This window comes from Microcebus murinus, chromosome 9 (assembly GCF_040939455.1).
Source record: "Microcebus murinus isolate Inina chromosome 9, M.murinus_Inina_mat1.0, whole genome shotgun sequence".
Lineage (NCBI taxonomy): Eukaryota > Metazoa > Chordata > Mammalia > Primates > Cheirogaleidae > Microcebus > Microcebus murinus.
The window spans coordinates 61,830,268-61,845,200 of NC_134112.1; the positions used below are offsets into that span (position 1 = coordinate 61,830,268).

General features: G+C 42.9%; 1 pseudogene; it reads left to right on the forward strand.

Moving 5' to 3' along the window:
* The first annotated feature begins 5,251 nt into the window (after positions 1-5,251).
* On the forward strand, positions 5,252-5,929 carry LOC105861743 (large ribosomal subunit protein uL16-like; annotated as a pseudogene).
* The last annotated feature ends 9,004 nt before the right edge of the window (positions 5,930-14,933 follow it).

The following is a 14,933-nucleotide window of genomic DNA, read 5'->3' on the forward strand; positions in this document are numbered from 1 at the left end:
TTTGTGATAGTATGATTTATAACAGAAAACGTATATTTGGTCTTCCTAGTTCCTGGCACAGAGCTCCTAAAACCTTTGACATTTTCTAAGTCACAAGAGGTAAAAAAGAATGTCTTTAGTGGCTGCCAGGAGAATCAACCAGATGAATAGATGGCTGAAAGTTTCTGTACCGCCCCACCCATGGTGGCGAGTGGGGGCTGTAGAGTGACTCAATTAACAATGGCCAATGATTTAATCAGCATGCCTATGTAATGAAGCCTGCATAAAAACCAGTAAGAATGGGATTCAGAAAGCTTCTGAGTTGGTGAACACATCAAGGTGCTAGGAAGGTGGTCTGCCTGGAGAAGGCATGAAAGCCCTCCCACCCCAACCTTGCTATGTATCTCTTCAATGTGCTCTTCCTGAGTTGTATATATATTTTTAAATATTGTTATAAAATTTTAACATATTTTTATTTTTTGGGGATTAGGACCTTCAATCCTGCAGATGTATTTTTTATTTATTTATTTTTTGAGACAGAGTCTCACCCTGTTGCCCAGGCTAGAGTGCTATGGCATCAGCCTAGCTCACAGCAACCTCAAACTCCTGGGCTCAAGCAATCCTTCTGTCTCAGCCTCCCGAGTGAGTAGCTGGGACTACAGACATGCATCACCATGCCCAGCTAATTTTATATATATATATTTTTAGTTGGCCAATTAATTTCTATTTATAGTAGAGATGGGGTCGCTCAGAATGGTTTCGAACTCCTGACCTCGAGCGATCCGCCTGCTTCCGCCTCCCAGAGTGTTAGGATTACAGGCATAAGCCACCGTGCCTGGCCTGTATTGTTTATTACTATAATAACCTGGTAAATGTAAGCAAAGTGTTTCCCTGAGTTCTGTGAGCCATTCTAGCAAATTGTCTGACGACGGAGGTCACAAGAGGCTATGATTTATAGCAAGTTGGTCAGAATTATGGGAGGCATAGGCTTGCAATTAGCATCTGAAATCAAGACAGTCTAGTGGGACTGAGCTCTTTAATTTGTGGGATCTGACATTAACTACAAGTGGACAGTGTCAGAATTGAATTAAATTGCAGCACACTCAGCTGGTGTCAGACATTGGTAGGTGTGGGAAAAACCTACACATCTGATGTCTCAAGAGTTGTGGACATTTAAAGAAAGTGTTTTTCCAGAACATTTAAGTGTTATTGCATCTCTCCCCACTAGAAAGTAACTCCAGGAGGGGAGCTGTGCTGTGTTCAGAGTATTCCCATTACCAAGTACAGTTCTGGGCATGTAGAAGGTGCTCAATAAACATATGTTGAATGCATAAATGAATAAATCCTAACAGTGGAAAACCAAAGTAATAGTATCACAAAAGCTCTGAATGTGGGCCGGGAGCAGTGGCTAAGGCTTGTAATCCTAGCACTCTGGGAGGCCAAGGCGGGAGGAATCACTGAAGGTCGGGAGTTCAAGACCAGCCTGAGCAAGAGCCAGACCCCGTCTCTACTAAAAATACAAAGAAATTAACTGGCCAACTAAAAATATATACAGAAAATTAGGCGGGCATGGTGGCGTATGCCTGTAGTCCCAGCTACTCAGGAGGCTGAGGATCGCTTGAGCCCAGGAGTTTGAGGTTGCTGTGAGCTAGGCTGATGCCACAGCACTCTAGCCCTGGCAACACAGTGAGACTCTGTCTCCAAAACAAAAAACTCTGAATATGCAAATTGTATTATAAAACCAGATAGTATACTGGAACCCCCCCAAAAAAGGACAATATAACCGTAGTTCATTAATAGTTGGGCAATCAAAGGAGAATCTTCCCAATATCCATGACTAATATATCCTCTTTTACTTCTATCATTAGTCACAGTGTTGTACTTTAATTTCTAGTTGCTATTCCCATGCCATCTTCCTTTTTTGGATTTATTTTGACTTTACTACAGAATCCCCTCAAGACATTTCTCAATGTAAGGGAATAGCTTTTTGAATATCTGTCTAAAAATATCTTTATTTTTTTTGAGACAAGGTCTCCCTCTCTTGCCCAGGTTAGAGTGCCGTGGCGTCATCAGTCATCATAGCTCACAGCAACCTCAAACTCCTGGGCTTAAGCGATCCTCCTGCCTCAGCCTCTCGCGTAGCTGGGACTATAGGCACACACCACCACACCCTGGTAATTTTTTTTTTTTTTTAATAGACAGAGTCATGGTATGTTGGCCAGGCTGGTCTCGAACTCCTGGCTTGAAGTGATTCTCCTGGGCCGGGCGCGGTGGCTCACGCCTATAATCCTAGCACACTCTGGGAGTCCGAGGCGGGCGGATTGTTCAAGGTCAGGAGTTCCAAACAAGCCTGAGCAAGAGCGAGACTCCATCTCTACTATAAGTAGAAAGAAATTAATTGGCCAACTAATAGATATATAAAAAATTACCCGGGCATTGTGGCGCATGCCTGTAGTCCCAGCTACTCGGGAGGCTGAGGCAGGAGGATCGCTTGAGCCCAGGAGTTTGAGGTTGCTGTGAGCTAGGCTGACGCCACAGCACTCACTCTAGCCTGGGCAACAAAGTGAGACTCTGTCTCAAAAAAAAAAAAAAAAAGTGATCCTCCTGCCTCAGACTGACAAGTGCTAGGATTATAGGTGTGAGACTCTGGGCCTGGCCTGAAAATAACTTCATTTTGCCTTCACATTTGATGGATGCCTTAGTTAAGTATAGAATTTTTGGTTCTAACACTTCTCCTCCAACTTTGAAGGCATTGCTCCAATGGCTTCCAGCACTTGGTGACAAGAAATCTGAAATAAGTCTGATTTTGGATACTTTGCAAGTGTCATGACTTTTCAACTCTAAGATTTTTGGATTTCTGAAATTTCATCAGAATGTGTGGATCTTTTTAATTAGTCCTGTTTGATACTTGAGGAGTCACATTTTTCTTTTCTTTTTTTTTGAGACAGTCTCCCTTAGTTGCCCAGGCTAGAGTGAGTGCCGTGGCATCAGCCTAGCTCACAGCAACCTCAAACTCCTGGGCTCAAGCGATCCTACTACCTCAGCCTCCTGAGTAGCTGGGACTACAGGCATGTGCCACCATGCCTGGCTAATTTTTTCTATATATATTAGTTGGCCAATTAATTTCTTTGTATTTATAGTAGAGACAGGGTCTCACTCTTGCTCAGGCTGGTTTTGAACTCCTGACCTCGAGCAATCCACCCGCCTGGGCCTCCCAGAGTGCTAGGATTACAGGCGTGAGCCACGGTGCCCAGCCCATATTTTTCTTCAATTAGAGGAAATTTTCTTCTGTTATATTTCATTAATTTCCCCACTCTCATCTTTGTTCCTTTATATTGAAATATCCTGTCTAATGTCTTTCAAATTCATGTTCTGAGAGGCGACCTCTGGTTTGTCCTCTAGATTACTCAGCTGATCCCCTTCATCATTTCCTGATCCCTTACATGATTCTGGCAATCACTCTTCCAGTTGTCTGATTAAACATCTTTCACTGAAGACTTTTTGCTTTCTAGATGCACTGTCTTCTGAGAATACTAATTAGGACAGTTTGAATTTTTCTTCTGTTTCCAGAGTTATCGTTGTTTCCTATGGAGGTCCATTATTCACTTGGTTCATCTTGGTCCTTTGCTTCCATGCTGGGGTCTCCTTCCTTCCTGCCTGGTGAGCCTTGACATTCACTCATATGGAGCAGCAAACCACCTCACGGGCCAGTCTGGGCTGAGGTGGGTGTGTGTTTCTTTAGCAGTGATATTCTCTGTTCTCCAGCTGGCACCATGCCTCGCTAAATAATAGATGTGTGGGTGAGGAGCTGACAGGCAGGCTGGGGAACCCCACAATTGCCCAATTAAGCAGGGCTGTGCTAGGGATGGAGCAGGTTTGGTGTGTTTCCTTCCTAGCAGAGCTGCCTGTCCCTGCTCCCCACCCACATTTGCTGTGGAGTTTTTTGTTTTTTTTTGAGACAGAGTCTCACTCTGTTGCCAGGGCTAGAGTGCCATGGTGTCAGTCTAGCTCACAGCAACCTCAAACTCCTGGGCTCAAGCAATCCTTCTGCCTCAGCCTCCCGAGTAGCTGGGACTACAGGCATGCGCCACCATACCTGGCTAATTTTTTCTATATATATATTAAATGGCCAATTAATTTCTATTTTTAGTAGAGATGGGGTCACTCAGGCTGGTTTCGAACTCCTGACATTGAGCGATCTGCCCGCCTCGGCCTCCCAGAGTGCTAGGGTTACAGATGTGAGCCACCACACCTGGCCTGCTGTGGCGTTCTGAAGTCTGCTCAAGCTCTGCCCTCCTTCACTCGGTCTTGATCACTTCACTGGGTGCCCATCGTAGGCCACATGCCCACTCTCCTCAGAGAATGTTCATGGGCTTTATCCCAAGGCCAAGAGCACTTAAACAGTGTCTAGTGCTTTGCATTGTGCTCAACAAATATTTGAACAAATAATGACAGAAGAGAAGGGGAGGGAACCAACAGTCCTGTAATTCTAGGCATGCTTCCCTGATTAATTAACCTCAAGGTGGCTTCCTGACTCAGCCTTGCTCCTTTTGCTGACCTTGAGCTTGCCAACTGCCAGGATTCCCTTCATTGAATGTGGTGTGTAGGGTAACTTCTTCTTGTTCCCCATCAATGATCCTCCCTGCTGGCTCTTTCCTAAATTTCCACAATTCAAAGAGACCTTGAAGGGGAAAGAAGATAAATGTGTGTGTTCAGTCTGCCATCTTAAACCAGAAATATATCTGAAAGTGTCGCTACCAAAAAAAAGTATCTGAAAACATCCGTTGAACTCTCATAAGGAAAGCTGAAAAAATTAGTATAGAGTTTTCTATGACATGTTGATATTTTATATGGAAATTAGGAAAATAATATGAGTTAATTGAATACTTGCTCCAAAAATTAGTGGAAAATGAGTTAAAGATTTTTTTTGGCCTATATTTTTAATAGAACATAAAATTTTATTCATAGATTCAAAGATTCATAAATCTTTATTGAAAAAATTAGTAATTATGAATAATAAATGAAATGTCAAGATTCCTAAGCAAAAATAATCTTGTCACTTGAATATAAACCTCATTTGAAATAAATATAGCTCTTAAAGAAAAAGGCAGTTTCGAGATGATTTAACGAAAAAAGAAGTTACATTACAGCTTGCCAGGAGTCTAGGAAAAAAAAAGAAGTTACAGCATAGTATTATATACACATTATACCCACATTAAATATGTACATGCCTCTTTCCCTTGGGTGCACTGTGGAAGATCTGGGAGTCGCCATGGGCCGCTGCCCCACCCAGTGTTACCGACAGTGTGAGAACAAGCCCTACCTGATGCCAAGATTCCCATCTTTGACTTGGGGCAGGAGGCGAAAGTGGATGAGTTCCCACTCTGTGGCCACATGGAGTCAGATGAATATGAGCATCTCTCCTCAGAGGCCCTGGAGGCTGCCTGTATTTGTGCCAACAAATAAACGTGGTAAAAAGTTGTAGCAGAGATGGCTTTCATACCTGAGTGTGGCTCCACCCCTTCTGTGTTGTCCCTATCAACAAGCTGTTGTCCTGTGCTGGGGCTCATGGGCTCCAGGCAGATGGGCGAGGTGCCTTTGGAAAGCCCCCAGGCACTGTTGCCAGATTCCATACTGGCCAAGTCATCATGGCCTCTGTACTAAACTGCAGAAGGAGCATGTGACTAAGGCCCTAACAAAGCCAACTGCAAGTTCTCTGGCCATCAGAACACCCACATCTCAAAGAAGTGGGGCTTTACCAAATTTAATTCAGATGAATTTGAAGACAAGGTGGCTGAGAAGTGGCTTATCCTAGATGGCTGTGGGGCCACATTATATCCCCAGTCACGGCCCTGTGGACAAGAGGAGGGCCTGCACTCTTGAGGGCTTTCACTGTGCTGCTCCCTTCTTATGCAGGCACACCAATAAATCCTACTTCTTGTCCACCTGAAAAAATATGTGTGCATGTATATACATACATACACACGTATATATGTGCACACATGTAGATCTATAGATATATATACTCCCCAATACATATCTACATGTATATAGAGATATACAGATAGACTCATAAACAGAAAAAATCAGAAGTCACATCGAATTCTTAAGTTTTTTTTTAGGAGGTTTAGGATTGACTGAAAAGCATTAGCATCATTAAATTTATTCCAACTAACTAATTATATAGAATTATATATATATTTAATTTGAACACATATATTGCGGGGGATTTCCAATTTCAGTTCTGACATGTAAAGAGCTTAGAAGTTGTCATTCATATCCTTAGAATAAGAAAAAGCTGAACAAACCAAAAATCAATGACATGAATGATTTTCCTCGGACTCATCAGAGAGTTAAGGTCACAAGGCAAAATCTGGAGACAGGAAATAAAGAGAATCACAGATGAGGTCAGTTGGTCTGGAACACAGCTGCTGGAGCCTCACACTGGCAGGAAACTTGAATGGCAACTGATGAAGGCTAAAGGCTGCGTGTGGACCAGTGTAAGGGTGAGAAAGTCTGGGATGGGGGAGCAGACGGCTGGTATCTTAGTGGGTTTTACTTCTAGGAACCAAACCAGGTTCTCACCATGAAGAAACACTTGTGTTTCTGGCAAGGTTAAGAGGAAAAGTAACTATTCTGAAATATGCCCAGAGTGTTCTCTCTAACAAAGGCCTATTTAGCAGGGCGAAAACTTTACGAGTGTTACCTGAGTTGGGGGAAGGAAACTCAAATACAGCCCCCCTAGTCTTTCCATCTCACCTAAGGGAGAATAGTGCTGAGAAACACTGTGAAGGGGTCACAGCCCAGGAACACAGGCAAAGACTGAGATTGGATCACAGAACTACAGATGATCACTATTTCCATAATACCTTACCACTTCATCAATAGAGCTCCCATATAATAACAATGGATTGGAGGAAGGAGACCAGACTGGATGAGGAAGAGGAGACCAGACCAGAAGAGACCAGACTGGACGAGTTAGAGGAAACCAGACCAGCTGAGGAAGAGAGTGCTAAGTTCTTAATATGCAATACCTCATTCGGACCTCATGAACCATCCTATAAGATAGGTATTGTTCTTTTTTCTTTTTTTTCGTTCTCCATGTCAGAGGCATCCAAGGTATTGTTCTTTACCTTGTTTAGAGATGAGGAAACTAAGGCTTAGAAGTTATATAATCTGCCCAAAGTAACACCTTAATGCATGAAACTGAGAATCAAAACCAGGCCTGACACCAGAGTATCTCCTCTTAGCCATTATTTTTATTTATTTATTTATTTATTTTTATTTTTTCCATCTGAATTGATGTGCATTAGCCATTATTATTATGCAGGTCAGATACCGTCTTTCTGCCTATATGGTTGTTCCCACAGCTTCCTCCAAAGGTGTCCTCAGGCTGGCCCAGGGGTTGAGCCACAGTTGCTGTCCTGGGGATTTCCAACCCCAGATTTTATTTTTACTATAAATGGGGGCAGGGGGAAGCACAGTCCTGGACTGGAGGGCAGTAATTGGGCTTCTTGTGCTGTTCCGTCTCTGGACACAACAGGGTGGACTCTCGGCAGGCATCTCTTGCACTAGGCCTCGCTTGCCCCACAGGTAACATGGGAAGAATAATCCTCCTCCTAGTGCCTGCCAAAATTACTCTTTTTTGAGATCATATATGGAAGAAATCTGCATAAAGGATTAGCATTTATTAGACTATGTATAGAACTAGCCCCCAACCAAAGTTCCAGACTTAATTCCCAAAAGTTTCCAGCAAACTTGGAAAACCTCCAAAGGATCCTCATCTCCTTGCCTTTGTTCATGCCTTTCAATGTATCCAAAAGGCCTCCTCACCTTCATCTACCATAATCCTACCTATCGAAAAGGCCTAGTTCATATGCGTTCTCCTAGAAGGTGTTTGTGGACAGTTGTCCTTGAAGTGATCCATTTCTTCTACCTAATCTTTTGCTGTAAGCACTTAAGACAGGCATCACTCCTAGCCTTACCATATAATTAACTGATGCATACGACATCTCCTCTATGGAGGACATGTGTTGGTTTTTGCTTGCCTAATATCTTCTCCTCCTTTTAGTAATAGCAACTTGATTTTCCTCTGGTGAACAACCTTCTCTAACTTTTAATCCATCATTTGGATGGGGTCAACCCCACTTCAAAATCCAGAGGTAGGCATGTGATGTAGGCCTATTCAGAGTTACTATAATGGGGTCAGTGAAGGAAAGGTGACTCAATTAAAATCATTGAAAATTACTCCTAGGACTTTTGCTAGGACCATTGGCATAAAAAGCTCTATGTTTGCTACAACTGGATATAAACAAGTAGCTGTGAGGGGCTTTCACATGGAAAAAAAAAAAATTCCTGAGCATGAAGCCACCCAAGAGCAGGTTATAGAAAGAGACCTAATCTGGAGGATAACATTGTTGGAAACACTTGGATCTTAAGATTCAGCTATTCCTGTGGCCTCTTAACAAACTCCTTCCTCTTCCTTTTCCTTTGCCTCATCTATCAATGGAACCATCATAGGGGTTAAGAGCACAGGCTCTGAGCTCTGAATGATTTTGGTTCTGCAGACGGGGTGCCTCACACCTATAATCCCAGTGACTCGGGAGGCTTAAGTTTAACACCAGCCTAAGCAACATGGTGAGTCCCTATCTCTACAAAAGCAGAAAATTTAGCCGAGTGTGGTGGTGCACACTATAGTCCCAGCTACATGGGAGGCTGAGGCAGGAGAATCACTAGAGCCTGGGAGTTGGAGGATGCAATGAGCTGTGACAATGCCACTGGACTTTAGCCTAGGCAATAGAGCAAGACTTTGTGTCAAACAAACAAACAGATTTGGTTCTGCCACTTACTACACACATGACCTTGAACAAAATCACTCACATTTTAGAAATAAGGACAATAGCGTATTTGTCTTATAAGATTGTCAAGAACATTAAACAAAATTACAAATATAAAGAATGTGCCTGGCACAAGGTAATTCTCAAATAAATAAATAAAAACAATGGATTACAGCTGAAGGAGCTACAAGGTGAAGATTCTACTTAAGGAGTTTTTAGAGAAACCCAGACAATAGGACAAAACAAAAACTGGGACACCAGAGGAAATTAAAGCCCCCAACACCTATAGCAACAGCAAATTTGAACACAGTCCAACTCCTAGAAGATTAGCTCAAAACTTCACACTAAATGCCTACTTATCTGAATTCCTATTACAAGATAGATAATGCCTGGCCTCCAGTATAAAATTACATAGCACACTAAGTGTCAAGGTAAGAAAAAATGTCTGAAGAAACAAAGCAAGCATTAGGCCAGATTCAGCTGAGGCAAAGAGTTTGGAATTTAAAATAACTATGATTAATACATTAAGGGCTGGCTGGGCACAGTGGCTCACACCTGTAATCCTAGCACTCTGGGAGGCCAAGGTGGGCAGATTGCTCAAGGTCAGGAGTTCAAATCCAGCCTGAGCAAGAGTGAGACCCCATCTCTACTATAAATAGAAAGAAATTAATTGGCCAACTAATATAAATAGAAAAAATGAGACGGGCATGGTGGCGCATGCCTGTAGTCCCAGCTACTCGGGAGCCTGAGGCAATAGGATTGCTTGAGCCCAGGAGTTTGAGGTTGCTGTGAGCTAGGCTGACACCATGGCACTCACTCTAGCCTGGGCAACAAAGCAAGACTCTGTCTCAAAAAAAAAAAAAAAAAGTTAAGGGCTTTAGTGGAAAAACCAGATAACATCCAAGAACAGATGCATAATGTAAGCAGAGATAAGAAAACTCTTAAGAAACAATAAAAAACAAATGCTAGAGACAAAAAACCCACAAAAAACAAACCCCAAAACCCGCTGTAACAGAAATGAAGAATGTCTTTGAGGGGTTCATCAGTAGAATGGACACAATCAAGGAAAGAATCAGTGAGATAAGTGAGCCTGAAGGCATGTTAACAGACACTTCCCAAACCGAAATATGCAGAGAAACAATGAAAAAACAGAACAACAACAAAAAAACTCCACACAGACTATCTAAGAATTGTGGTTCATTTCAAAAGGTGTAATATATGTGTATATGTTAGGATAACAGCCGAATAGAGAACAGAGTAGAAGAAATATCTGAAGAATAAAGGCCAAATATTTTCCAAAATTAATGACATATACCAAACCACATGAAATGTCTTAGTCCCTTTTGTGTTTCTATAACAAAATAGCTAAGACTGTGTAATTTATAAAGAACAGATGTTTATTTCTCACAGTTTTAAGGCTGGGAAGTCCATGATCAAGGAGCCAGCATCTGGCGAGGGCCTTCCTGCTGCGTCATCCCATGGCAGAAGGTGGAAGGGCAGGACAGGATGAAAGAGACAGAGAGCAGGAGATAGAGAACTTGCAAGAGGGGGCCAAACCTGTCTTTATATAAGGAATTCATTCTGGCAATAATGAATCCACTCTCCAGGTAACGCATTAATCCATTTCTGAGGGCAGAGCCCTCATGGCCTAATCACCTCTTAAAGGTCCCAACTTCCCAAACCACTGCATGAAGGAAGCTCAGAGAATAACAAACAGGATAAATACCATAAACACATCATATTCAAATTGCAAAAACACAAAGACAAAGAGAAAAGTCCTGAATGAAGTCAGTGGGAGGCTGGGTACGGTGACTAATGCCTATAATCCTAGCACTCTGGGAGGCCAAAGCAGGAGGATTGCTCGAAGTCAGGAGTTCGAAACCAGCCTGCGCAAGAGTGAGACCTGTCTTTACTACAAATAGAAATTAATTGGCCAACTAATATATATAGCAAAAATTAGCCAGGCATGCTGGTGCATGCCTGTAGTCCCAGCTACTCGGGAGGCTGAGGCAGCAGGATTCCTTGAGCCCAGGAGTCTGAGGTTGCTGGGAGGTAGGCTGACGCCACAGTACTCTACCCTGGGCAACATAGTGAGGTTCTGTCTCAAAAAAAAGAAAAAGAAAAAGAAAAAAAAATGGAAAAGAAATTACGTGAACAGCTAAAAATATATAGATAAAACTAGCCAGGCATGGTGGCCCATGCCTGTAGTCCCAGCTACTCAGGAGGGTGAGGCAGGAGGATCGCTTGAGCCCAGGAGTTATAGGTTGCTGTGAGCTAGGCTGACGCCACGGCACTCTGGCCCAGGGAAGAGAGTGAGAGACTGTCTCAAACAAAAAAACTCAACCCTCAACAAAGTAAAGACAACCACCCATGGAATGGAAGAAAATATTTGACAGTTACCGTGTTTCCCTGAAAATAAGACCTACCCATAAAATAAACCCTAGCAGGATTTCTAAGCATGTGCGCAACAGAAGCCCTACCCAGAAAATAAGACCTAGTGATGGGCGTGGCTACGCAGCATATCTGCACAACCCATGCATTCCATTGAGGACGAGCATCCCTCCTCATCTGCCCCTTCATGACAGCTACTATCCCAGAGGGGACCAGAGAGGTGCGGGCAGCCCCACCAACCAGGTCGGCTCCCCTTGTCAGGTCCCGGCCATCCTGTGCATGCTGCAAGTTGAGGCTTTGAGGGGAAAATAACACATCCCCTGAAAATAAGCCCTAGGGTGTCTTTTTTTTTTGAGACAGAGTCTCACTTTGTTGTCCAGGCTAGAGTGCTGTGTCGTCAGCCTAGCTCACAGCAACCTCAAACTCCTGGGCTCAAGTGATCCTGCTGCATTGGCCTCCTGAGTAGCTGGGACTACAGGCATGCGCCACCATGCCCAGCTAATTTTTTCTATATATATTAGTTGGCCAATTAATTTCTTTCTATTTATAGTAGAGACGGGGTCTGGCTCTTGCTCAGGCTGGTTTCGAACTCCTGACCTCGAGCTATCCGCCTGCCTTAGCCTCCCAGAGTGCTAGGATTATAGGCGTGAGCCACCGCACCCAGCCTAAGGTGTCTTCTTGAGGAAAAATAAATATAAGACCCTGTCTTATTTTCGGGGAAACATGGTATGTATCTGATAAAGGACTTTTATCTAGAATACATAAAGGTCTCTCAGAACTCAACAACATAAAGACAAATAATCTTCCCCAAATGGGCAAAGGATCTCAATGGACATTTCTCCAAACAACTCAAATGGCCAGTAAGTATACAAAAAATGTTCAACATAATTATTCATTAGGCAAATGTAAATCAAAATCACAGTAAGAAACACCTTCATAGCCACTAGGGTATAGTCACAAAGACAGATAATGAAAAGTAATGGTAAGGATGCGGAGAAACTGGAACCCTGATACACTCTTGGAGGGAATGTAAAATGGTGCAGTTGCTTTGAAAACCAGTCTGGTGGTTCCTTAGAGTTCTCATATGACACAGCAATTCCACTCCTAGCTATCTACTTAGAGAAAAGAAGACACACGACCACACAAAACTTGCACAAAAGTATTTATTTATTTGTATTATTTATTTATTTTCTGAGACAGAGTCTCACTCTTGCCTGGGTTAGAGTGCCGTGGCGTCAGCCTAGATCACAGTAACCTCAAACTCCTGGGCTCAAGTCATCCTTCCGCCTCAGTCTCCCAGGTAGCTGGGACTACAGGCATGCGCCACCATGTCTGGCTCATTTTTTTCTATATACTTTTTTAGTTGGCTAATTAATTTCTTTCTCTTTATAGTAGAGACGGGGTCTCGCTCTTGCTCAGGCTGGTCTCGAACTCCTGACCTTAAGCGATCCTCCCGCCTCAGCCTCCCAGAGTGCTAGGATTACAGGCCTGAGTACAAAAATGTTTATAATAGCAGTATTCATGAAAGCCAAAGGTGGAAACAACCCATTCATCAATTGATTAATAAATAAACTATGGTATATTCATACAAGGAATATTATGTGCCTAAAAAAAGGAGTAATGTACTTTTATTTTATAACATGGATGAAACTTGAAAACATTATGGTAAAGGAAAGTCAATCGCAAAAGGCCATATATTGTATAATTTCATTCATGTCCAGTGACTGGAATAGACAAATCTATAGAGACTGAGAGTAGTTCTTGCCAAGAAAGTTGTGGTTGCCAGGGGCTGGGGCTATGATGTGAAGTGCCTGCTGATGGGTATGCGGTTTCGTCTTGGGGTAACAAAAATGTAAAATTGTGATGATGGTTGTACAACTCAGAATATACTAAAAACCTTTCCATTGTACATTTCAGTGAGTGAATTATATCTCAATAAAGCTGTTATTAATAAAAATAAAACCAAATAAAACCAAAACCTCTGCCCTGCTTCAATAACCTCACCATCCTGCACAACCTGTGTTCCCAGCTTTATGTGCTAATTGAACAATTTTCTTTTACTTCTGGCTCTATCTTTATTCTCATCCCCTAAACCTCAATTTATATTCCATGAACTTGGAATTTAAAATATAAATAGAGACTGCACTAAGGATTAGCTCTGCATTATTTATAGAAGAGAGAAAATTACAGGGTGTCATCTGAACTGCTTAAGGAAAATTTCAAGCATCTTGAAATATTTCAGAACCTATTAACAAACATGTCTGTTATGCGCTCCCACAGCAAAAATATTTACTCCTAATCAGCATGAAACTTAATAATCGAATAAGTATTTCAAAATCACATTAATTTTTTTTATTTTTTTGAGACAGAGTCTCACTTTGTTGCCCAGGCTAGAGTGAGTGCCGTGGCATCAGCCTAGCTCACAGCAACCTCAATCTCCTGGGCTCAAGCGATCCTACTTTCTCAGCCTCCTGAGTAGCTGGGACTACAGGCATGAGCCACCATGCCTGGCTAATTTTTTTTGGTATATATATTTTCAGTCGGTCAATTAATTTCTTTCTATTTTTAGTAGAGACAAGGTCTCGCTCAGGCTGGTTTCGAACTCCTGACCTCGAGCAATCCTCCCGCCTTGGCCTCCCAGAGTGCTAGAATTATAGGCTTATGCCTGTAGAAATCACATTTAACTAGCCTCACTTTCAAACTACATATTCCCAATTTTACAAATGAAATCTTAATACTCAAGACAAATTTTTGGCCAGGTGCAGTGGCTCACACCTATAATCCTAGCACTCTGGGAGACTGAGGCAGGAGGATCTCTTGAGGCCAGGAGTTTAAGACCAGCCTGAGCAAGAGTGAGACCCCATCCTTACAAAAAATAGAAAAATTAGCTAGGCATGGTGGCACATGCCTGTAGTCCCAGCTACTCAGGAGGCTGATGCAGGAGGATCGCTTGAGCCCAGGAGTTTGAGGTTGCTGTGAGCTAGGCTGACGGCACGGCACTCACTCTAGCCCGGGCAACAGAGTGAGACTGTCTCAAAAACAAAAACAAACAAAAAATTCTCATAAGCAGCGCACAACCTAGATCCCTTGCGTGCAGTTCACAGCAGGGTTTGTGCTCCTGTGAGAATCTAATGCCGCTGCTGCTCTGACAGGAGGTGGGCTTACACAGCGATGCGAGCGATGGGGAGTGGCTGTAGATGCTGACAAACCTCACCGGCTGCTCAGCCCTTGCTGTGCTGCCCAGTTCCTAACTGGTGATGGACAGGTACCAGTCTGCTGCCGGGGGGCTGGGGACTGCAGCTAAAAAGCATTTATTTTTTTTTATTTTTTTTTTTTTGAGACAGAGTCTCGCTTTGTTGCCTAGGCTAGAGTGAGTGCCGTGGCGTCAGCCTAGCTCACAGCAACCTCAAACTCCTGGGCTCAAGCAATCCTTCTGCCTCAGCCTCCCAAGTAGCTGGGACTACAGGCATGAGCCACTATGCCCGGCTAATTTTTTCTATATATATTAGTTGGCCAATTAGTTTCTTTCTATTTATAGTAGAGACGGGGTCTCGCTCTTGCTCAGGCTGGTTTTGAACTCCCGACCTCGAGCAATCTGCCCGCCTCGGCCTCCCAGAGAGCTAGGATTACAGGCGTGAGCCACCGCGCCCGGCCCTAAAAAGCATTTATTTATATATATATATTTTCCATTTTGTATTATACAAACACATCCTTATTTTTCTAGTG